Here is a 25849-nt window from a genome sequence, read left to right as displayed (position 1 = left end):
TTTCGGGCTTGTCCAGCCCTTCATCAGGGGAATAGTCTGTGAAAAAATAAATAAAAAACGAACTGATATCAGTGGTGATATCTGCTGTACAGACTTCACTTTAAACACACATTATTTCAATGAGAAAATAACAATTGTTTAAACATCAAATCATCCTCAAAGAGCTTCATGCATAATCGTACATTTCAAGTGTAGACCTAATGTTGAATGAATATCACTATTATTAATGTTGATAGTGAACTACGTAGTGCAACAGAATCTAAAGAGACGCCACCAAACGATTGTTATTGACATCGAGTAAAAAGAATCCAGTTAAATACAATCCGGTGAAGACAGGTGTCTAATTTTAAATGTACTATAAGTCGCGTATACGGTGTTTTTTATTTATTTTTTCACAGACTATGCCCCTGATGAAGGGCTGCACAAGCCCGAAATGCATAGGGATATGGAAACAATGAAACTGGATGTATAGTTTCAAACCCAAAAAATTAATTTTATCGCATGGATGAAAATTAAGAAATTTGTAATGATGAGATAATTTATACAATTACAAATTGATTTGGAATTAACATGGTCTTTATTTGAACTTCATTATACCTTTGGGTATCTGTCAACGCGGTGCACTGGGGGACAACTCTCATTGGGAGATTGCGATATTGTATTAATGTCTTGATCTCAGTTTTAAAATGTGATGAAGCACACCGCTCATCAACAAATGTAAAAGTCCAATAAAACAAATTACTTGCAAGTAGATATAGTCCCTAGTATCTTTATTAAGAATACAGCGTCAGAGGCCCCAAAAACTCCAGCAGCGCAGAACAGCTCCACCTCGCATAGTCACCGTGATCAGAATCATGATAACACTCCCGGAATGATGCGATGGTTACAGAATATAGTGTAAAGGAAAAGGGCCTCCTGCGGGTAGATGAGAGTTCCTCTAGGCAGGGAAATAAGTAAACCGTACAAAACCTAGGTCGACTTGTAATGAATTATGCAACGTATAATGAAAATGGACATACATATAAGGGCAACAACACAAATGATAATGATTAATACATATATGTATTCAATGCCATAGTAAAATCTGCACAATACAAAATGTATAAAATACTAAATCACATCCACGCTCCAATAATATTGACTTTCGTACTCTAATAAACCACATAATAAATACAAGGTCTACAGACAAGAAGACAAACAAATATGTAAAGAGAAAAGCACTAACACTAGTGTTGAATGTGAATAATACAGAAAATATTCCTCAAGGATTAATTATATATAACCGATAAAAATTGTAAAGATCAAAAGACACACTGATGGTGACTTAACAATGACATTTCTTTTTGTCATCTTATCGCATCATTACCTGGTTACAGAATACCACAAGAGCATTTCAAGATTTTGGGATTATGGGAAAGATGTTTGAAGAGGATGACCACTCTGCCCCCGGACTGATACAATATGACTATTTGGCAAACACAAGGAGATGATGGGTGGAGAGCTGAAACTTTTCAGACACTCACCCTCAGTCACAGCATCCTGGGACCTGTGTTGTGGCTCCACCCCTCATCAGCCAGGCTAGCTTGAATCCAGTGGCAAAGTGAGCAGCACCTGGCTTGGCAGTTCGGGCTGGACTGTTCCCACGAGGAAGAGGGTCGAGACTGATTTTCACATGGCTGGGTCTAAACTGGGGGGGCATAAAGAGTAAAAGAACTATTGATTAAACCCAGATCTGTGACAGGGTGAGTGGTTGAGCAGTTCAGCACTCCATCCATCATCTTGTTGTGTTTGCCATAATTGGCCAAGGGTATGCCCACACATGGGTCCCTTGCTCACTGTACCACTGGAATCAAGCTAGCCTGACTGTTGAGGTGTAATACCCTTAAACCTGTCCCAGGATGCTTGTTTTTTGGCCCAGGGAGGACCTGCCTTGGAAGTTTGAGCTGGACGATCCCATGGGGAACAGGGTCAAGACTGATTTGCATATGGCTGGTTCCAAACTGGGGTGGCATAGTGAGAACAAGAATGATGGATTAAACCCAGATCTGTGACTGGGGGTGTATGGTTGAAAAGTTTCAGCACGTTCTCTTGGTAATTTTAATTCCAGATTGACTCACTCCTAAACTTTTCTTTTCCTCCATGATTTTATCTTTTTGAGTTTGAACATTCTTTAAACTTCTAATTTGCCTTATTATAGATGTTGGAGCAGTCCTAAATGAGGGGATGAGGGCATTACTTGCTATGGGGATAAACCTCTCCCCAAGCAAAGCAAGCGTAAGACACAAAATAAACTGTGTATTCACATTGTAATGTTAAAGGAAAATACTGCGTAAGACTAAACAAATGAAGCGTTTAGCAGGTGGAGCAGCGTTATTGCTTTCACTCCCCATTCCTAAGAGTCCGCCACATTAGATCATGCCCTTATTATTCCCAGCACTAAGGGAGTGCGCAGTTCCAATCCCATAGGTTGTTGAAAAGGTAAATGGCTTATACATAAGCTGTTATGCGGGTGTCTTGCACTTATTTTATTGCTAGGTGCATTGTATGAAGTGAATGTCAGGTTTGCAACCACGCACGACTTTCCCTGGAGCCAGAGGTCCGCCTGTTGACATCAAGTGATCATAGGTAGAAAGCCAGGAGAAAGGAGACAAAGGCCTGGGGATAAGTGAAGAATAGAGGGATAATGAAACACAGTAGTAAAAAATACAAAAGACAAAGAAGAGAGTCAAGAATGAGAGAGTGGATAGACAAAGCGGGGAAAGGAAAACTGTAAACGAACAAGCATCAAATGTTTTTCCAAATAAAATATGAGCCGCTCATCCAGTCCTGTTTTATGTTGCATTATGTTATTTATAGTTATAAATATTTTATTCTAAATACTAAATTGTAAGCACCATACACAATGAAAAATAGGAAAATAAAGTATTAACATTTGACTTGGAGTGAAATGAAATCAGAGTTAAGTATTGAGTCCAAGTAAAGGAACAGTGGAGGGGTAAAAAAGAACTGAGTAAAGGAGAGAGGGAAATTGACAAACTAAGGGGCATATTATCAAGCCCATTATCGCCGCTTTAGCTGCTGTTTTCGGGACGAAAAGCGGTGATAATGGCATCGCACTATTAGCAAGGAAACGCTAGCGGGTGTCTCCTTGCCTTAACTCCCGGTTTCCTATTGCCTCACCTTGCATCGCTAATGAGATGCAAGGTAGGCGTGCCCCTCACAACTACATCATAAAATATCAGTAACGGTGCTTCGCTGTATTTACAACGAAGCTCCGTCTGGTTTAGCGCTGATTTTTTTCGGGCTAATTGGGCCTTAACGCTGGAATTTAACGTCTGTTAAATTCCAGACTAAGGCATACCTTACAAGAGGGGTGGATTGTATGGCTAAAACCACAGGCCCTAACATCAAGGATATCGCCATTTTTCTTGGACCATCGTTGAAAACTAGCGTTGTTCCATGGAAAGCGGCGATATACCCTCCATCACCCCCCCCCCCACACACACACACCGCCGGTTTGCAACAGGCAGAGGTATCACTCCCTTTGTCTCGCTGGCCGGCCCATTAATGTATGTACATACTAGCGGGGCAGGGGGCCTCAGTAGAAGTGGCCTCACTAGTTTTCAGGTGTGTTTCACCAGTGTAAACTAATGCGTGCATTTTTTTAAGCCCCCCCCTCCTTCTTTTTAATACAATTACGCTGAAGCAATGATTTGAGGACGGGCATTATCCAAATGGGGGCGGATTTTTTTTTGTGTGCCCGGGCCGATTTTCAATCCCAATCCGACCCTGAGGGGAGGGGAGGGGGAGTCGAAATACACGAGGGAAAGTTTTAAAAAAAGAAAGAAAATAAAAGTCTTACTTTTCCCTCGTCGTTGTATGTTAAGGTTAAAATCAGGGCCACTGCAGTTGTATGCATACGTTTTACGTCAATATCCACTTTTCTTGTTTTGCCGAATAGTGAGAAACTTGCCTGAAAATAGATAAAATGAATTTATCAAATCTCAGAGACTGAGAGAACGTGATCATGTGGCACGGAGGGTGGGGAGCCCTGATAAGTTTCGGTTTCTTTTTCGCATTCTGTACTTTTTAACGGGCGTTAGCAGGCAGACAAGGGAGCGGTCGGTCTGTCGAACAACGTACTTTTCAAAGAAGAGAAAATATAAGTATTTTAAGCCTGTGTGACGGTGAACGCATACGATGGATTTCGGATGACAGGTATTTCGTTCTTCGTATTAAGTCTCCAGTTTTTTTTTTAACAACTAGTACTTCCGCCTACTCGTTGCCTGATCCCGAAAGCTCTACCTGCTTTCCAAGTTCTTCCTGTTGCGGGTTTATTTGTATTATTCCGAGAAGAGCAGTGATTGTGCTAATTTCAGATTGTGGGGGACAAAGTGACTAAAATATCTCTAAAGCGCCATACTCCAGATGGGGGTGGTGTCCGATCCTTTGTTGGGAGTTGTTGCGAGGGCCTCTTAGTTTTTTTTGTGTACGTATGCTCGCGTTGGACACTTTCAGGGACAGAAAAGTCAAACATACAAGCGTGAGTTTTGTAAATGCGACACCTTGCATTACAAATGGACCTTTGTAAAAAAAAAAAAAATCATTCGGCGCTTTAACATTGGCCCCGCCCCTTTCTTTAGACGAGCCCTGTCTAAAGCAATTTAGAAATTAAAGTGAAAGCGCAGTTTGGGACGCTTATTTTTATAATTTTTTTGTAAAAACGCCCCATGCCCGGCTTTCACTTAAGTGGCGACCCCCGCCCCCCGTTCCTTAGCATTGGCTTGTTTAAGGAAAGGGGCACTGCGCAGACATTAAAGCGTAAGTGCCATTTAAAAAATAAATAGTTTAAAAAAACATGTGGCTCCGTTTGATGTGTCAAGTAAAGCAGAGGCACAGCTGCCACTATCAGCATGGCGTCGTGCTATGTAAAAAAAATCATAAAGCTGTTGCAAGAGAGCCTGTCCTGCTTGCAACAGCAGCCATGCGAAGACCATTAAAGTAAATAATGCTCGGAGCTTGTAATAAAAGTCTACCAAGCTTACAACGCTTATAAGTGGAGGTGTCCTCATGGGAGGTACAAATGAAGACAATGCGGTACTAAGGAGGGACTAACAAGCATATTCACAAGTCAGAAGCCAGCATTTACAAAGGACAATGACACAAGTCAATGACAAATATGGGCGGAGACCTGGTGGGGTTTAAAGTGCATACCCCATTAAAGCATGACTATCAGAGCAGCGCATACGCTTGACCCAAAAACGAAACTACCTGGGACACGTCAGTGAGATCCATACGTTGTCATAGTTTTAAAGTAACACTTCCAGCTTTTAATATTTTTGCGAATTTTAAGTATTATGTACAAAAGTAAAGGTGACTCTACAAGTACCGCAGTGTCATGGTGTCAGTATTTGTATTTGTGATGTGCATTGCTGCTGCAGCCCTATAGCTCTGTCTGCCTGTCTGATTCTTGCAGTCTGGGTTGCGTGTGGAGTAGGTAGAATTGTTCCTAAATGCAGGGTTTGATTGGGGCCACAATTAGGCCCGGGCAACCCCAAAAAAGTAGACCATATTTGCAGATCGTCAACTCTCGCAATACACTGCTTAGGTAGGATCATGGAACTAAATGATGGCAAACATTTGCGGTAATAAAAGTATTTTAGAGATTAAGGGTTAGTAGTTGAATAGGAAATTAACATTTCAATGGAAAAAGTATACTTTAGAAGAACAGAATTATCAAAAATATTAGGAACTCTCTTTTTGCTTGTTAGGTCGCTGCTCTGCGAGACTTGTTGAAATTTCAGAAATTAGGGACCCTACAAATACAATATACTTGCTAGTCTTAGGGAAATGATTTTTGGGGGTAAAAACCAGTACATAAGAAAGTGAATAACTCAATAAAATTTTCTAAGCAACTAAATAATGTGATTATTAACAATCAGTCATGTACATAGATTCAAAATAACAGCAGAGAAAATATATGCCATTATTTTAGTTTGGTTTTTAATAATTATAATAATTTGCCGTCGCTATTCGGTTTACATTTTCTATACTACTGCTGAATTTGACTTGTATAAACAACACTGCTTGCTTTGCGCCACTGTTTTCCGGGATTCACCACAGTAATTTATTCTGGTACAAAAGTGAAGATTAAGTGATTTGCTCACTATTAACCCGTGCAACTATAGAGCATTTGTGCCTCTGCTATTCTGTTACTTTCTCAATAGTACCGCTTATTTTGAGCTGGTATTTTCTGAACCCACCAGGGCGAAACTGTAGTTAAACATGTTCTTAGCCTCACATAACCAACCACATTGCCTAATTTGCGCCGCTTAATTTGAGCCGTAGTTTAACATGTTCCTTGCCTTGCAAATCCACATTTCTTTAATTTGCGTCTCTTCTGGTACAAAAGTGAAGATTAAGTAGTTTGCTTCTGGTACAAAAGTGAAGATTAAGTAGTTTGCCCAGGATCACAGGATGTTTGTGCCACCCCAAAACTTGAACTTTATTGTTAACTTCAAAATAAACATTTTCGAAGTTATTGATTTTCACCAATATTATTTGATGCTGCTACTCTGTTACATTTTCTATGGTACTGCTTAATTTGAACCGGTATTTTGCTACACTCACCACAGGAAAAGTTTGGTTTCACATGCTCGTTGAGTTGTACAAAAAGCACTGCTTACTTCACTCCACTGTTTTCAGGGATTCCCCACGGCAATTTATTCTGGTACAAAAGTGAAGATTAAGTAATTTGCCCAGTATTAACCTGTACAACTAAAACACATTTGTGCCTCTGCTATTCTGTTACATTCTCTATGTACTGCTTAATTTGAACCAGTATTTTTGTTGAACTCACCACGGCAAAAGCTTACTTTAACATGCTCTTTGCTACAGCTTTTCTCCCATGGCATTTACCATTGCTATTCTGTTACATTCTCTATAGTACTGCTTAATTTGAACGGGAATTTTGCAGAACTCACCATGGCAAAAAGCTTTCTTGAACATGCCCTTTGCCTTGTTTAAACCACATGGTATACAACGGTTAGCACGCATTTTTTACAACGCGGTGCTGTTACCACGCTACTTTTACCACGCAAGTCGTTACAACGACTTGCGCTGGGGGCGCTCCAGGATAGTAAATAGTTTAATTTACTATCCAACTCCTTCCCTAGAGTCCACGGGGACTGGAGTTGGAATAGTAAATTAAAAAATTTACTATCCAGCGCCCCTCCACGCAAGTCGTTGTAACGACTTGCGTGGTAAAAGTAGCGTTGTAACGGTACGCGTTGTAAAAGTACGCGTGGTACCGTCATACATCCGTGCCACGCCAAAACTTGAACTTGGTTCCCCAGATTTAAAGCCGACATCTTGCCTTCTTACACTAGACCTTTTCACCAATGGCATTTGCCTCTAATATTCTGTTACCATCTCCATGGTACTGCTTAATTTTAGACAGTATTTTGCTGAACTCACCATAGAAAAAAGAATACTTGAACATGCTCTTCGCCTTGTTTAAACCACATTTCTTAATTTGAGCTGCATTTGGTACGAAAGTGAAGATTAAGTAATTAGTCCAGAATCACAGGATGTTGGTGCCATCCGTATGTTCTCCCCTTCACACACCTTCGTTTTTACTTATGATCTACAGAGTCTGTATCATTGAAGGTCAAGTTGAGCAGTCACAAAGTTAGAATGTTGGAAATTTGACTTTACTCACTAGCTCCCTTTCACCTAGTGTTTCATTTTTATGATTAATTATGCTTCACTCGCTCGGATCTTGTCTTTATCTGGTCACAAATGTGACAGTTGTGTCTCTGTTCCCAGTTGTAATTCCTTTATCTTAGTCCTCTACGCAGTACTGCAGCTGTTTCTCTGTTTCCAGTGATAATACCTCATTCCTAGTCCTCTAACCAGTGCTGCTAGCTGCTTCTCTGGTCCCAGTGGTGATTCCTCATTCTAAGTCCTCTAGACAGTGCTGCGAGCTGCTTCTCGGGTCCCAGTGGCAATTCCTCATTCTTAGTCCTCTAGACAATGCTGCAGCTGCTTCTCTTGTCGCATCGGTAATTCCTCATTCTAAGTCCTCTACATAGTGCTACCACCGCATCTTTGGTCCAGTTGGTAACTCCTCATTTTAATTCCTCTACACAGTGTTACCACCGCATCTATGGTCCTGGTGGTAATTTCTCATTCTAAATCCTCTACACAGTGCTGCAGCTGCTTCTCTGGTCTCATCGGTAATTCCTAATTTTAATTCATCTAGACTGTGCTGCAGCTGCTTCTCTGGTCCCAATAGTAATTCCTCATTCAAATCCTATAAGTAGCGCTGCAGCAGTGTCTCTGTTCATACATCCACTACACTCCAAACCATAACACATAGATAAAAGACATTGTCATTTGCAGTGCCAATAGCTCTAACTCTGACAAATGCGAGTCCCACTGCATTGCAAATGCTTGTTTACCCATATGTTTGCTATGGACATTTTTTTAAATTAATTTTTTAAAAATATTTTTATTGGAAAAAATGACAGACCATTCATTTCACTGTTGCTCATACAATTCACAATTCAAGTTACATTTAGCATCATATTAAGTACCAATGTCAATCAAACATATATCTTATACATTGTGTTCCCCATCCCTGTGCCTTCGCAATTCCAATTCTACCACAGGCAATATGCAAATATCCCCCCTATATAAGTTCCATTTGGACCATTTCCTGTCCCACTTCTTCGGGCACCCCTAGCAACAAACACACCTTTCTCAGCTATCATGCATCTATCTAACTCCCTTTGCCAAACCACCACTACAGGAGGCAGCACTTCGCCCCAGCCCCTCGCAATTTCTATCTTAAATAGTGTGAAACCTAACGTTACAAACTGCTGTTCAGTCTCTGTGTGGTCAGTTGCCTCCCATATATTGAGCAAGCCCAATCTTGGCGTCAAATTAAGGGGCTTTCCCAGCGCGGAATGCATATGTGTCGTGATTCTGTCCCATCGGCTCTGCACCAGCGGGCATTCCCATATCATATGGTAAAAGGTAGCTGACTGTCGGCAGCCCTTCAGACACAAATCATCTGGCCTGGACCCAATCTTCGCAAGAGTGACCCCAGTCAAATATGAGCGGTGTAAAATACGAAGCTGAATAAGTCGGAATCTAAGTGTGATGGCAGCCTCTCTAGTTGATATTAGCGCCTGTCTCCAATCCTCCTCTTCGATCGTCCCAAAGTCCCCCTCCCACTGCTCTTTAAGCTTCCCGAAGGAATCAGGCACATTATTGCTAAGTTTCTTATAGGTGAGGGAGATCGCTTTGGTGTGCAATTGCCCATCCAGCAGATGATCTTCCAGAGGGGACGAATCCGGTGTGTCCACACAACTGGGGAACGCCGTTATCAGAGCATGGCGTATTTTCAGATAGCGAAAGACCTCACTTGGCTCCAACCGGTAGGCCTTCTGTAACTCCTCAAAACGCAGAATCTTACCCTTCTTGATCAAGTCGCAAACTGTCAAGATACCAATCATATCCCACCTGTCAAATCCCGGGTGGTGGCAAAGCATACTGAGTTTCTGCGAATACCACAACGGCGTCGCTTTAGTAAGCACGCCTGTCCAACCTAGACGGTAATTAGCTAACCTCCAGATCTGCAACGTGTGTTGAGTGGGGCCTATAAAAAGTTGCCCCTTAGTGTGAGAGTAAAGCGCCCCAAGATAACCAGATCTATCCATCTGATACCTATCTAGAGTACATGCCGGGTCATCCGGCGGGCGTATCCCCATCTATTCACAGTCACCAGTTGCGAGGCCCAATAATACAGCCATACATCAGGTAGTGCAATGCCTCCATCATACCGTCAATTTCTGAAGTGCAATCCTCAGGGCCTTCCCATCCCAGAGTAACGTACGCACTTCCCCTTCAACTGCAGTAAAGTAAGTATCCGGAACTTTATGTGGACAATTTTGGAGAATATACAAAAACCGTAAGGGCCAGCATCTTAAAAAGAGCAGCGCGGCCAACCAATGACAATGGCAGAGATCTCCAATGCTGGACATCCGCTCGCAGCCTTGCCAACCAGGGTGCTAAATTGCGACTAAAAAAGATAGCCGGATCCAGCGTGACGAAGATTCCCAAGTATCTAAATCCATCTACTGTGACCATTAAAGCACAATCTCTCAGGAGGTGTGGGGTCTGTCCATGGAGCACATATAACACCGACTTTCCCCAATTAATAGCATACCCAGAATACTTCCCAAAATTCGTAAAAATATTGAGTATCATATGAATGGACCTATATGGATTCGCAAGGTATAACAATATATCATCTGCATATAGGGATATTCTATCTTCGCACTCGTGGGACCACCGCAGACCCCTTGTCATTACATTGCGCTGTATCCAGGCCGCCAAGGGCTCCAGCATGAACAAGAACAGCAGTGGCAACAAAGGACAACCCTGTCTGGTGCCTCTCCGTAGAGGAAACTGCCTGGATGTGTAGTTGTTCACTTTGACCTGCCCTAAAATGCCTGTATAGAGTAGCCGTACCCACCGCATAAATTTAGGGCCCAACCCTGCTCTTTCCAGAACTTCAAACATGTAGGGCCATTCAATTGAGTCAAACGCCATAGAGGCGTTGAGGGACAGTATGACTGCATCCTCTTCTAGATATCGCTGACGCTCCAACACATTATGGAGCCGGCGGATATTAAGAGCCATATTCCTCCCTGGCATAAAACCAGATTGGTCCGGGTGCACAAGGGAGGATATCACTGTTCCTAGCCGCGTGGCGAGTACCTTTGCCAAGACCTTCACCGCTACATTTATCAATGAAATCGGCCTATAGGAACGACAACCATCCACCGATTTGCCAGCCTTGTGAATTACCACAATACTTGCCAGCCGCTGATCCGGCGGTAGGGTTCTCTTCTCCCAGCTTTCCTGATACATTCCTCGCAGGTGCGGGACCATTTGTGAAGCCACTATCTTAAGAAACTCCACCGGGGTACCATTGGGCCCCATCGCCTTCCCAGATTTAATTTGGCCAATGGCCTTTCGAATCTCCTCATCCGACAGGTCTGCATCGAGCAGCTCTCTATCTACTTCTGAAAGAGTCGGCACGTCGCATTCTACCAGCAGTTGACGTGACTCCTCCGCCGTATATTATGCCGAGGGCGACTACACTGTTTCGAAATAATCAGTAAATGCTTCCGCTATTGCGCCTGGGTGGTAAAGAACTTCACCCCTCGGCATCGTCAATCGGGGCACCCACCTCGCACCTTGCTCCTTCCTTTCCAACCATGCCAACGTCTTTCCTGCCCTATCTCCAAGCTCATACAGCCTGTGGTGGGTAGCCGCCTGTTTAGCCAACATGTGCTCCCGAGCCTTAAGTTTGTATTCCTCCTTCTTGAGCGGCTATGGACATTTTTTTATTAATGTTTGCTGGTAAACATGACATGGCATTGACCTAGACAGCCTTTATTTATACACTCATCCTGAACTTTTTTGATATTCATTTTATATTTTGCATTACTTAAGAGAGGCGCTCCAAAGCTCAGCAACTCGTGAAAGGTGCATCCGTTTTTTTGTTTTGCTTGCTGCTAGCATTAGAGCAGCCCATTGTAATTCTGCCCATGACATTAGCCCGCTGGCCTGACTTCATATGCATGGAGTCAGGCTCAGTATATGTTTGTGATAGCAGTAACGACCTCTCTTCGCTTTTTGCACCAGGGGTCGAGACCTAAGCCGACCAAGAAACTGGCCCACCAACTGGCCTCAGCCAGAGGCCGATCGGCTGATGGCTGATTGCCCGCCTTACCAATCAGAGTCTGCCTATATGGGAAGAGTTGGTGAGGTGATTCCAGGTTGTTTCCACAATCGTGACACTGAAGTGCTGGAGTAGTGGGGTTGAGAGAAGCTCCAGGAGAATAAAAATGAATTAGAAATGGTAGCTTGTTCTGAGGACCTCCACTGAGTTTGTCAGTAGCTGGTATAGTATGTGCATACAATGTCTCTCCCCTAGAACTCATGAACTGGTTGGTGAGGTTCAAACAAATGCTCCACACTCGTCGCTGTGAATGATAAGTTGAGGAGGCAGTATGAAGTGGCAGGAAAGAGGGCGAGTAGAGCTCTCGCCCTTCTGTGTACACATGTTGAACTTGATGGTCTCCTGGAGCGTTGATTGTTGATCATTTGTACAGTCCACACCATACCATTACTGTGGCACTGTAGAGGTTTTTTGAAACCTGAGTTGACTTTTCCTAAGTTATACCACTGTTTCCACATAGACCAAAGTCTCATTTGGATTGTGGAATTTTGGGGTCAGTTTGATGACACATATGGATCTTCATACTGGTGGAGAGAACTGTCATGTTTTTATAGCATTGTATTGTTATGCGGCCTTTCACTGTTACTCTCCTGGGATACCTCTCACAGTTGTTGAGAACCAGGCCTTGTCCATATCCCTTGGATTTGGCTCTGCTAATATGGCCATCAGTATTGTCTTGCTGAAGGTAAAGACAAAGTGCAGGGCGTAGCCTTTGGTGGGGGCTGGGCCAATTACTATCTAGTGCAGGATCAGAACTTCCAGGATGGAGTTGAGAGATGTTGCCTTAAGCGTATGACAAAAGAGCATAATAAAGTGTGTGATCGCAAACATTTTATGTCTTGTGAGTTTCATTTTGTTACCAAGGTCTGGGTGACGTGAGTCTTATGGATTTCTTGCAGGAGCGTCCCGTGCAGGTAATATCGGTGGGCAGTGGCGGCTCCTCCTTCGTGGTGTTTAGGCGTCACCCCACTGCTTTCTCGCACTGCGAGAAAGCAGAAGTGCCTGGGTGGGGGCGGGCGGATGGGTGGTCCTGCTCGAGGGCAGGGGGAGAGTGGCTTTAGGTGATGGAACTAATTAAACACACCCACATTAAATAGCGGGCGGAGTCCAAGATGGCGGAGTGAGGACTCTGCTGGCGGCGGACCGAGAGCTCTCTCCCTCCACTCTGATGTCAGCAGCCGATTACTGGCGCTTATGAAGATTGCAAGGAATGGGGGATAAGCCGTGATTCTATCTGCTGTCTGTACGGCTGTTTGTACGGCAAGGAGCGAACCGGAGAGGAAAAAAGAAAGAAGACGCTGATAGATGTAGCGTACTCTTCTGGCTTGCTCACCTGGACCGCTATATAACGTCTTACAACGCCTGTAGCGCCCTTGACGCTCCGCAGCACTACACGCCACGCGCTGCTCTTGGCGGATACCACTGCCGATGTTGTGGCTCTCTACGAGTATCTGGCGAGCGGTGCGGGACTGGCTGGAGAACAGGCTCGCTCGCTCTGGGAACGATTTGTTGAGTCTGGCTAAGACGAGGTTTGCAACTATATCGCCAGAAAGCATGTTGCCCAAACATCCTCCGCGCACAACGCGGAACACTAAAACTTCTGCAACTGCGGCAGCCGCTGTACCTACGCTCACTTCGACAGCTGCATTACCAGCTCTAATTCCAGCTTCAACCCTTGTTATATCGAATACCATGGTTGTAGAGGCAGCAGAAATGACAGTGACGGGGGGGCTGAAAAAACGGTAGCGAACACGGAAACTGCAACATTGGCAGCACCGATCCCGACAGCTACTTTGAAGGGGAGCGTCAGGAAGGCGACAGGTAATACACTTCTGCGCCCTCCTCTATTGAACTGTGGGACAATTCCTAAAAAAAGGCACAAAAAGGTGTAGACTTTAGAGATATTAGAGAAAATGCTAAAGTCGGGGCTCCTTTGGCTGAGGATGGAATATTAGCAAGCTCTCAAAGTACCATGACATTAGTTGACATAAATCATGAGGATGTTTCAGCACTATCTGCTCAACTGGCTACTTCTCTTACTCCCACTGAAGACAGCGAAGTCCGGGAGGTACTAGGGAGTCCTGAGACAACAGCAGGATTAAAGGAGGTAGATGGGGTGGCAAATGGGGGCCCCCAACCATTAAACATCTCCAAGTCAGTTTCAGTTTCAGATGCTACCTCGACCTATATTCCTAAGACAGCGGCTATATTTTCAAGGATGGAAGACCAAATAGACAAAGACAAAGGTACTTTAGAAGAGAGTGATAGTCTAGCTACATGTCCAGCGAGTAACTATGGTTCGGGACAATCTCTGGAACTGGCTGATGAACATCTTTCCTCTGAAGACTGTGATTATGATACAGAGGAGGAAATGGATAAGCCTATAGATAAGACCCTGAGCAGGCTACCCCCGCAGAGACGCAGAGGTAAAGCTAAAACAACTTATAAGAAGAGAGGGAGAGCTTTGGCTGGCCTGGCTACAGGAACAGTACCCTTGATTTAAAAAAAAATGGTCATGGACAAAAGCCCGCTAAGGAAGTGGATTGAGGCCAAAGGGTTAGTTAAGACTATGACTTTAAGGCTGTCTGGGGGCAGTCCTACAGATAACGAGGTACTGCAAACCCCTAATCATGCTCTTATCGAGCAGACTACAGAAGAAGAAAAAGATCTTCAACCAGCGGCAACGGCCTCTGATATACTGATATCTGTGGATATAGACACTGATCTAAATAAATTATCTGCCGAAAATCTGAATGCAAATTCAACGGAAGAGATCAGGTTGGAGAACACTGATCACCCCCAATTAGACACTATACTAAAGCTTCTGATAAATCAAAGGGCAGAATCGGAGGCACACTATCAACAGCTAAAAAGTGACAATGTAAGACTGCAAACATCCATAACGGATATAGCCTCCATACTAAAGGGTATTACACAGGAGATAATAGAGCTCCAACAACGTACAGTCTTGGTAGAAGAAGGAACACAACGGTTAGATGCCACTGTGGGGCGCCATGATGCAGAACTAATCCAACTTCAGGGGAAAGTCGAGGACCTGGAAAATCGTCAAAGAAGATCCAACCTCAAACTTTATGGAATCCCGGAAGGGCTAGAGGGATCCGACCCGAGGGCTTTCATGGTGAGACTGCTGCCTCGTGCATTTCCGGATCTCTGAGACTGGGACTGGGACTCCCAAGTGCAGAGAGCACATAGACTTCCACTTTTTAAAAAACGCCAGAATAGTAAATTCCCACGCCCAATCTTGATGCATTTCAGCAACTTCCTGCTCCGACAAGCTGTGTGGCAAAAAGCTAAACCTAATACTCCAATAACTGTTGACAATCTTACCATCTTTGCTCGATCAGACCTTAGCAAAATCACGATGGACAAAAGATGGGAAATGCGCAAATTGATCGATCCAATCAATAAATTGGGAGGCTTTGCATATTTACAAGAACCCACCCGACTTAAAGTAATTATGAAAGGGCGCACAAACTTCTTTAGCGAAGTACGGGAAGCACAGGAATTCCTAGCCAGCCTCAACAAGAGTCAACAAAAGTAAAGATCGAAAAGAAGGCGAGGAGCTCCCTAACCTTTTCTGCATAAGAGATATAGAAACTTTAGATGGATAGAAATCGAATTTAAGTTATAGGCTGGGACACGGACACTTCAAACACTTAAAACATTTAACTTTTGTTCTTTCTTTTATGTTAACATATCTAGTCACCAGTCTTGATGAAGCAACAACATTAGCTGACATATCAGGGGGAGGGGGGAGGGACCCTTGGTTCCTGCCGCAGGTGCTGCCTTGTTAGCGGCAGTAGTAGGTAAGGGGGGGAGGGGGGGTTGGTCTTCGCAGTTTGGGATGGTTGTGGGAGATGGGGGAAGGTGGAGGGAGGGTTGGGGAAGAAAGGAAAAAAAATATTTTCAACCTGGTAGAAAAGTTTGATGAGAGCTTTACGTTTGTAAAATGTATTCTTTATTTGGTACTACATATAATAATGCTGATTATTGACATCACTTTCTGTATAAGAGATGTATAATATTAGATGTTTGGCATGGAATGTCTCAGGGTTGAACAACAAACGCAAGAGGCATTTAGTTGCTGAAGAATTAAGATTACATAATCCTCACTTAGTATTTTTGTCAGAAACCCACATTATAGACAAGGATAAGAAACTGCTAAGTCAATTGGGCTTTGAGATGATAATTAATTCTGCAGTTGCGTCCCCTATAAGAGGGGTCGCTATACTAAAAGACAAAAGGTTTAAGGCAGAAATAACCAAAACACAGGGTGATAAATGGGGGAGGTGGGCAATTGCCCAACTCTGCTTTAACAATGTGAAGCTTGTAGCATGTGTTGTATATGGACCTAACAAAGAGGACCCTAGAATATTTGAACAATTAAGTATAGCGTTATTGGATTGGGAGGGAGAAGTAATAATCATGGGTGATTTTAACTGTATTTTGAACTGCCAGACGGATACAACACGTAATTACAAACGAATGCCCAAAACTAGAACATCTATTTTAGATCTATGCAAATTACATAATGTTAGAGATGTATGGAGTTCGCTATACCCAAACTTTCCAGGCTATACATTTTACTCAGCTCCCCACAGGTTATGTTCACGTCTAGACATGGCTTTCATATCAGATTTTCTGATGAGATCCACAACTACGGTAATATATCCACGTATAACATCTGATCATAATCCCATTATGATTGAATTTACTACGTCTTTGAAACGTAAACCTCCAAGGGCTTTTACTTTCCCCAGGAATCTAATATCGGATATGACTTTCATTTCACAATTAAAACAACATTTAACAGAATTCTTGACTTTTAATAGAAACACTGCCTCATGCTTAACAGTATGGGATACATGTAAAGCCAGTATCCGAGGGTTTACACAAACCTTTGTTTTGAAACAGAACCGTGAAAGACGCAAACATAATTTAACCATGACTTCCGATATTGTAGCTGAGGAGATAAAGCTTGTACAAGCTCTAAGAGATAATCTTTCGACTCTGGATATCAGTGCAAACCTTAGCCAGCTAAAATGTAAAACCAAAGAAACACTTCTAAAGAAAAGGAGTGCACAGATTTATAAATATAAATTTTCACAATACGAGGGCGGTGACAAAATTGGAAAAATCTTAGCATTTAAAGTAGCAGAGGATAGAGCGGAGTCTACGATCCCCCAAATTATGGGGGTTGATAATAAGAGATATAATCAGCCAGATGATATAATTCAACAATTTGCTAAATATGATGAAATTTTGTATACACCAGAGAACATGTCCAACGACCATACAATTGAGAACTATTTAAAAGAAAATTTAACGAATAAGATAACAAGAAACGAAATAGAGGAATTGACCTTAGAAATAACTAGTGAAGAACTAAAGGAGGCTATAAAATCACTGCCATTAGGAAAATCCGCTGGCGAGGACACCATCCCTCTGGAAATTTATAAATCATGTTCGGACGAGCTAACACCCTTTCTTTTAGAAGTAATCACTTATATTGGCAGAACCGGGTCAGCTCCCCGTTCTTGGAATAAAGCCAAAATCATTTTTTTTCATAAAAAGGGTAAACCTAAAGAGGAGATGGGCTCATATTGACCGATCTCCTTGATTAACGTTGATGCAAAGATTTTCGCAAAGTGTTTGGCTAGAAGATTAGCACCACTAATGCCTAAAATTGTAAACACGCAGCAACACGGGTTTATAACAGGGAGGGATACATCAGCCCATGTCAATACGGCAATAACTGCGTTTGATATAGCAGAGGTAGAGGCTACACCCCTTGCTATGATAATGCTAGACGCCGAAAAGGCATTTGATCGGGTGGGGTGGGACTATCTATGGCATGTAATGGGATCAATGCGGTTTGGTGGAAAATTTCTAAATGGGATTCGGGCACTCTATGACAATCCAATAGCTTATACTAGCTATGGGGGTCTCACGTCACATTGTTTTCCAATCAAGAGGGGCACAGGTCAAGGGTGTCCCCTATCACCTTTATTATTTGCCCTCTCATTGGAACCGTTTTTAAAAGCCCTGGATACTCAGGCAGGAATAATACCCTTTAAGACTAGTAGTCAAAGCTTAAAAATTACTGCGTATGCGGATGACATCGCTATCTATTTGATCGAAACAACTGACTCCCTAAGAGCTATTAATTTTGAAGCATCCAAATTTGGCAATGTATCAGGCTATAAATTAAATGTTCACAAAACCCAAATAGTAGCTAACTTTGTTCCCCCTCAACCAGTACCTGAAATATGTAAGATTGCGACATATCTCGGAATTAAAATTACCTCAAATATTAAAGAAATCAATACTATCAACTATAATAATTTATTGAAAATTACCACTACGAATTTAAAAAAATGGCATCGACTTCCATTAAATTTAGTCGGCAGAATAAATCTGATAAAAATGAAAATTATACCTAAATATCTATATTTATTTAGATCAATTCCTTTGGTACAGAATAGGCTTTTTTTCAAACAATTAGATAGGATCTTTTGTAACTTTATTTGGGGATACAAGAAGGCTAGGAGATCGCTAAAGATGTTGAAAAATCAAATAGGATCTGGCGGTCTTAACTTTCCCGACATGAAATTATATTTCTGGGCTTCTTTTGTAAGACGTATTCGATCACTACTAAATGTAGAGGACCTGCTTTTTTATCATCATTTATCACTAAAGGGAGATTCCAAACAATTTTTTCTCCGTGTTACAGATCCTAACTATTACAAAAGGGTTAAATTCAAGACCGCGCGAGACATAGTAAGAATATGGAAGGACATACTTATCCACTGTAAAATTACTATATTTCATTCACAATTAATTCTGTGGGATAATCCTGGGCTGCCTAGTATATTTAGCGATGGGGAATTTCACATGTGGCAAATGAAAGGAATTATGGTTTTGGGTGACTTATATAATTCTCAAGGCATACTGGATTTTCTTACTTTAAAACAATTATACGGACTGTCTGATATACACAGATTTAAATACATGCAAATATATGACTTTCTAGTGCGGAAGAATAGAATTAACACTTTGTCGAGCGGGGATATTTGGGACCTCTTAAACTCTAAAAAGAGAAATCAATAATCAGCTCGGCATACAAATTCTTTATAGGTTTAAGATCTGACGACAACGATGCACTAGCTAATAAATGGAATCTAAAACTCGGAACTAATTTAACAGGAAAACAAATAAGTAAATCTTACACTAATATCCATGATCATGTAAAATCATCTAGTTTACGACTACAACAATATAGAACTATATACATGCTATATTATACCCCAGAAAATTTTTCTAAATGGTCCTCAAACAACATCATGGGAAAGAAAACCAAATGTCCGAAATGTGACGAGTATGCGGCAGACTTGTCCATATGTTGTTCTCATGTCCGAAATTAAGGAAATTCTGGGAAGAAGTGGGAAAAATTTTAGCTACAAAAAACATTCTTAGCTCACCAATAACAGCTCCTATGATAATACTAGGCCCACACTTGACAAATCAACCACATCATATACTGCTATCAATCTTATTTTCCTGTGCCAAATTAATTTTAGCCAGGACCTGGATCAACCCTAATCCACCTAATGCTCTGGAATGGTGGTACCTGGTTAATGAAATCAAAATTATGGAGTGTACGTTGGCAGAATTTAGGGGTGTCCGATCGCTAAAGAAATACGAGAAAATTTGGGGGAACCTAGAATTGAACTGACATACCCAAGACCATTATATGTCTATCTGAGAGTTTTTATGATCTTTTGTTAAGTCACTTTATTTGACAACGTGAAAAAAAAAACCTGATTAATTTATGTTTGATTATGTATTTACTTGATGAATTGAAACTGTGCTGAATGTTTTGTAGTCTTATACCAGGTGAAAATAAAATAAAAACTTTATATAAAAAAAAAAAAAAAATAAACACACCCACGTGATAAGGTAGCGAATTATATCTCCAACCTGAACGTGCTCATACAAAACAAAAGTGCTGTGTGACCAAAAAATCCAGATCCCAACACAGAAACACTGTTGAAAAATAATCAATAAAACAGGCGTTCTAGTTACCGCAATTTCTTAAATCAAAAACGAGATGCGTAAAGATTTTCTATGTTTCCTCGGGATACAGGCAGCTGGGGTAAGGAGGAGAGATCAAAACCACTTTAACTCTCACTTTCTATATGCTAAATTCAACAACTACCGAGTATATTTATTGAAGATTAGGCAAAATGGCTTACCTAGCAATTTGTATATCAAACTGAAGCCACTGGAGTCAAGCTATCCTGGCTGAAGACGGCTGATAGCCAGAAACCGGTCCTAGGATGCTTGATTCCGGTCTTGGGAAGACATGGCTTGGCAGTTCGGGCTGGACTGTTCCCATGAGGCACAGGGTCAAGACTGATTTGCATATGGCCATGTATGAACTGGGGTGGCTTGGTCAGCAAAATAACGATGGATTAAACCCAGATCTGTGACTGGGGGTGAATGTTTTGCCATTGTGCAACATTCCGTCCATCATCTTGTGTGTTTTGCTGTTCACCCTATGTGGGAAGGGTATGCCCAGACGTGGGTCCCGTGCTCACTAAGCCACTGGGGTCAAGCTATCCTGGCTGAAGACGGCTGATAGCCAGAAACTGGTCCTAGGATGCTTGATTCCGGTCCAGGGAAGACATGGCTTGGCAGTTCGGGCTGGACTGTTCCTATGAAGCACAGGGTCAAGACTGATTTGCATATGACCATGTCTGAACGGGGGTGGCTTCGTGAGCAAAATAACGATGGATTAAACCCAGATCTGTGACTGGGGTGAATGTTTTGCCATTGTGCAACATTCCGTCCATCATCTTGTGTGTTTTGCTGAATCCTCAGACATACCTGACAAGTATGTCCTTGATCTTGATGAGGACGATCAAGAATTTTACAATCTGGAAGAGGAGCTCTCATCATCCTCAAAGTACATTGTCCTTGACCCCTTGGGGGAAGAAATGTTTTCCCCATTAAACCTCAAACACCCAAGAAGTTCTGAGTGGTCCCCTCAAGACCACGTCACAAAATTAATTAAAAAATGGTTAAGAAACCTCTTAGAGAGGGACACTCGTAACATCCTTGGAGCTGAATGCTCTAGACCTTCTATCGAGGACAAGACCTGCTACACCCCCAACTTGGACCCGGAATTGATTAAATTCCTCTTCAAACTTGGACGTGATCTAAGGAAAGGGATGGAAAGATCCCTGAAAGGGTGCCAGGAACTTCTTCTCGATGTACTGGAACCATTAGCCAGAATCTTAGATTCTGCCAAAGATAGCCACATCAATGGAACTCCTCTCAACGCCGACCTGATCAGGGGCTGGAGCTAGAGGGCAGTCATACTACTGGTAAATGCCAATGCAAGGATGAATGCAGAAAGACGAAGAGTCGTTCTGACTAAAATAAATCCAAAACGAAGTGATATGGCGGACAGAGACCCCTCACAAAACCGAAAAGGATTACTCTTTGTAGAAGATCTCATTAAATCCTTGGGTAAATAACACATTCACCGCCTTTGACAAGGCACAACAAAATATGCGGAGAGTTTAATCCTAACCTTTTTGAGCGGGCCGGAAGACAGTGCCTCTCTTCCGGCCGCTTTAATCAAAGGCTCTATTCAAGATCTAGTGGTTATGGAAGAGGGTACCAACAGTACACCTCAGTTCTACCCCCAGAGAGGTAGAGGACAACGCAGCAGGGGATTTAGATCCCGCAGAACCTCCAACTCAAACAACCCTACTAGTGATTACTCGTTCCTCTCTCCCTTCCCCTTCTTTACCCCAAGTAGGTGGCAGACTCAAATACTTCCTTCACAATTGGAGATTTATCACTCAAGACCCTTGGGTCTTAAACACTGTAAGGGGATTTATGATAGACTTTACTCATATACCTTCACAAACTTCTTTCCTGAGAGAAATACCTCTTTCTCTAGATCAACAAAAAATAATAGCGGAGGAGATCTCCTCTATGCTTCAGAAAGGAGCTATAATAGAGGTCCCTTTAGAAGCATTAACAATCATAAGCACACTCTTTCTTGTGAAAAAGAAAGACATACACTTAAGAGAACTAAACAAGTATTTGGTCTACAGGCACTTGAAGATGGAGGGCATCCACCTCCTGAGGGACTTACCTCAAGAGAGAGACTGGCTAGTCAAACTGGACCTAAAGGATGCTTATTTCACCATTCCTATGGCCTAATTCCACCAACCCTTTCTTAAATTTGTATGGAAAAATCACCTATACCAATTTCAGGCACTCCCCTTTGGACTCTCTTCTGCCCCTTGGTGCTTCACCAAGGTCATGAGAACTGTCGCCTCTTCCCTAAGAGTAAGAGAGTAAGGGGCATTCGTCTAATCATATGCTTAGACAACATTCTTATAATGTTGCAAGACCCTTCACAAATAGTCAAAGATCTGAAGACTGTGTTGGATCTCCTAGAAAGCTTAGGATTCATCATAAACAAAGAAAACTCAATTTCCACCCCTTCCAGAGCTCTGGAGTTCCTAGGTTTCACAGTAGACACATTAAGATGTCTTCTTTTACTCCCTTCCAAAAAAATTACCAAAATCAGGAAGGAAATAAGACACGTCCTGAAACAACAAGATTTATCTCCGAGCGAGCTAGCCAGACTACTGGGTCTCCTCTCCTTCTCCAGCCAAGGCATCTTCCCGGTACCCTCATCTATTGGGCCCTCCAAAGGGTAAAAGGGAGACCCCTAAGATCTGGCCTCTGGTATGGAGATCGGATTTGTCTGGACCAGGAAGCCCAATCGGAACTATCCTGGTGGCTCGAGAACATAGACGCGTGGAACGGGAAAGCAATCTTTAAGTCAAAACCAGAGTTTGTTTTAGAATCAGATGCAAGCCTTTATGGCTGGGGAGCTTGCCTTCTCAATCAGAATACTGGTGGTATCTGGTCGCAAGAGGAATCCTTTACCACATAAATTATTTGGAACTAACAGCTGGCCTTTACGCCTTGATGAGCTTCAAACACTCTCTCCAGGGGAGATCAGTCATTCTAAAGATGGACAACATGTCCGCAGTAGCCTATATAAATCGTCTTAGAGGCACCAAATCGGCAGACTTCTCGAATTTAGGCACGAAACTGTGGATGTTCTGTCTGAAACACAGTATCGCTCTCAAAGCGGAATACCTCCCGGGAAAATCGAACTTCTCTGGAAACTGGAACTCAAGATTCCTGTTAGATCACAGCGATTGGAAACTCAATATTTCCGCGTTCAGTACCCTGAACAAGATCTGGGATCCACTAGAGATAGACTTATTTGCGAGCAGACTAACTTTTCAATTGGAGAATTACTTCAGCTGGATGCCCGACCCGAGTGCTCTGGCAGGCAACGCCTTCCTACAGTCTTGGAAAGGAGTCAAAGCATATCCCTTTCCCCCCTTTGCCATGATTCAGAGAGTTCTTCAGAAAGTGAGAGAGGACCAGTGCATTCTTGTCCTAATAACTTCCTTTTGGCCATCTGAGGCCTGGTTCCCCACCACTCTAGAACTAGCTTGCAACCACCCCTTCCTAATTCCTTCCCTAGAGAATCTTCTAACAGACGTAAATGGAGGAGATCATCCCCTAATTCAGAACTGGAGTTTATCCCTTCTTGCCTGGAGAGTGTCAGGAGATCCAATGAAATCTCAGGGCTTTTGGCAACAGCTGCAACTCTCCTTGGAGAGTCTTAGTGAAATAATGTCCACCCAGACAAATATGTTAAGACATAGGTACTTTAATTATCATTAGTCTCAGCAGCTCCCAGGAATCTGACAACACATCAGAGATAGTGAATATTCAAATGTCAACATTCTATCGCTATGGGGATGGGTAATGACATTAGGCCCCAGGCACTCACTACAGATATAACAACATATGAAGAATCTCGGTACGTTGGTGCCTGGAAAGGAACCTGGATTCCTTGGAGGCACCTATTGTTGACATAGTTAACTTTCTTGTTGAACAATTTGAAAGAGGTCTCAGTTTTAGAACTATCAACTGCTATAGATCAGCTATCTCTCCTGTCCATGTCCTTGTTAACGGTAAAACGGTAGGTAAAAATGTCATTATTGGCAGAGTGATGAAAGGCATTTATTTAAGAAGGCCTCCTAAACCTAAATATGAAAGTCTCTGGTATGTCAAGTTAATCCTTGTTCTTTTTAATAACTGGCCTGATAATACTCTCCTGAATAGGAAAAACCTTTCCATTAAGTGTGCTACTCTCCTATGCCTAATTTCATGCAGAAGGGTCTCCGATGTCAACGCACTGGAGATTAAGACTAGATCCTATAACATGTTTGGTGTAAAATTCAAGATTTATAGAAGAACTAAGTCTGATTAAATTTTTTATCCACTTTTTGATTTATGCCCAAAACATTGCGTTGGGAACTGCATGTGAGAGTATGATCGCAGAATGTTTGCTCTTCGTCCATGGTTGTGTGAACCAATTACTTATATCCTTTGTTAAACCCCATAAAGGTATAACCTCAACTTCTATTGCTAGATGGGTTAAAACTGTTATGAATTTGGCTGGTATGGATTCAAAGACATTTCAAGCTCACTCCCTTAGAGGTGCTATGGCCAGTAAATCTCTCTGGTCTGGAGGTAAGTTGGATGACATTCTCAAAGCGGCTGACTCGTCGAATGCTAGCACCTTTGCACGTCAGTATTGCAAACCTATTAAAAATATGTTTGATGTAGTTTTACAAAGCTACCAACATGCATAATGTAGCCTCCGTTCTTGTAATGAAATTGTGATTCCCCTATTACCATGACTAGAGAATCTGGATTTCATTGAAGACACGGAGGCTGACATTATCTCATCCATACCACCCATTCGTGGTCTTACAGTTAATTAATGTTCTTTTTATTGACAATACTTGTATTATCTCTTACCTCTTCTATTACCTTGTTGAGTTTTATACTATTTGTTACGTTCAGAGGCTCTCTCTTTTCAGGTAACCCATCTTAACTGCGAGTCGTCTGGCCACTGGATTTACTCTCATTCTTCATTCTCATTCATTTTGTTCATCAGAGGATCGTTTTGAAGTTTAGCAGATTCAGGTTTCATGGACTTATTCTTTTCCACCTTTAAAAGAGGCAGATTGTTGATGGCTCATGCCTTTTATGTGTTGCTATTGTTCTGTTCTGGAACCTTTTAATATTGTGATGTTTACAGCTGCTTGGACTGCATTAAAGGAATAATGCATATTGTCAGCCTCTGTGTCTTTAATGAAATCCAGATTCTCTAGCCATGGTAATAGGAGAATCGCAATTTATGTAGATCTCTTACTGGAGATACTGTTGAGCAATAAAAGAAGATACTTTGATGCCACAGAAAATCACTTAAAACAGTAGCCCTTGGGAACTCCAGCCTCATAAAGCTTAAAAACAAAGTGAAGAGGACAACAGATGAAATTCCTGATTAAGGAGATGAAACCAAGAAAGCGTAAAGGTGACAGGGTCTGCTTCCCAAAGCAGTTTAGGAACTTGAAAAGAGAGCAAGACTGAAAGTGTGTTGCAAAGAGAGGTTACAAAGATCACAAATTGTAGGAGAGAAAAGTTACTTTTGGTTAAATATTGACAGTTTAAAGCAGATCAGCATGACATGGCCCAGTTTCCTGAACCATACCTTGTTTGTCTGGTGGAAACTGTCAATGTTTAACCCAATGTATCTTTTCTGTCCTGCAGTATTCAGTCTTTTTCCTCCTCTCTTTGCAATACACATTCTGCCTTGCTCTCTATTTAAGTTCCTATGAGATGCTTTAATTTGTAAACTACCAATAAGACAGATCGAATATCACATATAATATTCATGTTCAAAGGCCTTTGAAGGTCCCTGTGGCCTACTAGCTTATGATAGACATTTTAAAGGCTGAGGTGTGGTACCATTCAGATGCCTTAAGTACTCCCTGCTGTCTGGAACTAACCCCTGAGAATGCTGGTATACCAGTCTGCCATCACATG

The 25849-nt window shown here is 42.2% G+C and overlaps 1 protein-coding gene across 4 annotated transcripts in view; it reads left to right on the top strand.

The window, feature by feature from the left end:
• Positions 1–4051: 4051 nt before the first annotated feature.
• The window catches only part of LOC144768675 (butyrophilin subfamily 2 member A1-like), a 440529-nt gene continuing 418731 nt past the window's right edge, over positions 4052–25849 (top strand). For all 4 annotated transcript variants that reach the window (XM_078652502.1, XM_078652499.1, XM_078652500.1 and 1 more), the window contains exon 1: positions 4052–4218. The gene's annotated coding sequence lies outside the window, so the exon portion shown is untranslated. The remainder of the gene's footprint in view (positions 4219–25849) is intronic.

The sequence above is a fragment of the Lissotriton helveticus genome, chromosome 7 (genome assembly GCF_964261635.1).
Source record: "Lissotriton helveticus chromosome 7, aLisHel1.1, whole genome shotgun sequence".
Taxonomy (NCBI): Eukaryota; Metazoa; Chordata; class Amphibia; order Caudata; family Salamandridae; genus Lissotriton; species Lissotriton helveticus.
The sequence above is the reverse complement of the archived record's forward strand: the minus strand, read 5'-3'. Positions and strand labels throughout refer to the sequence as shown.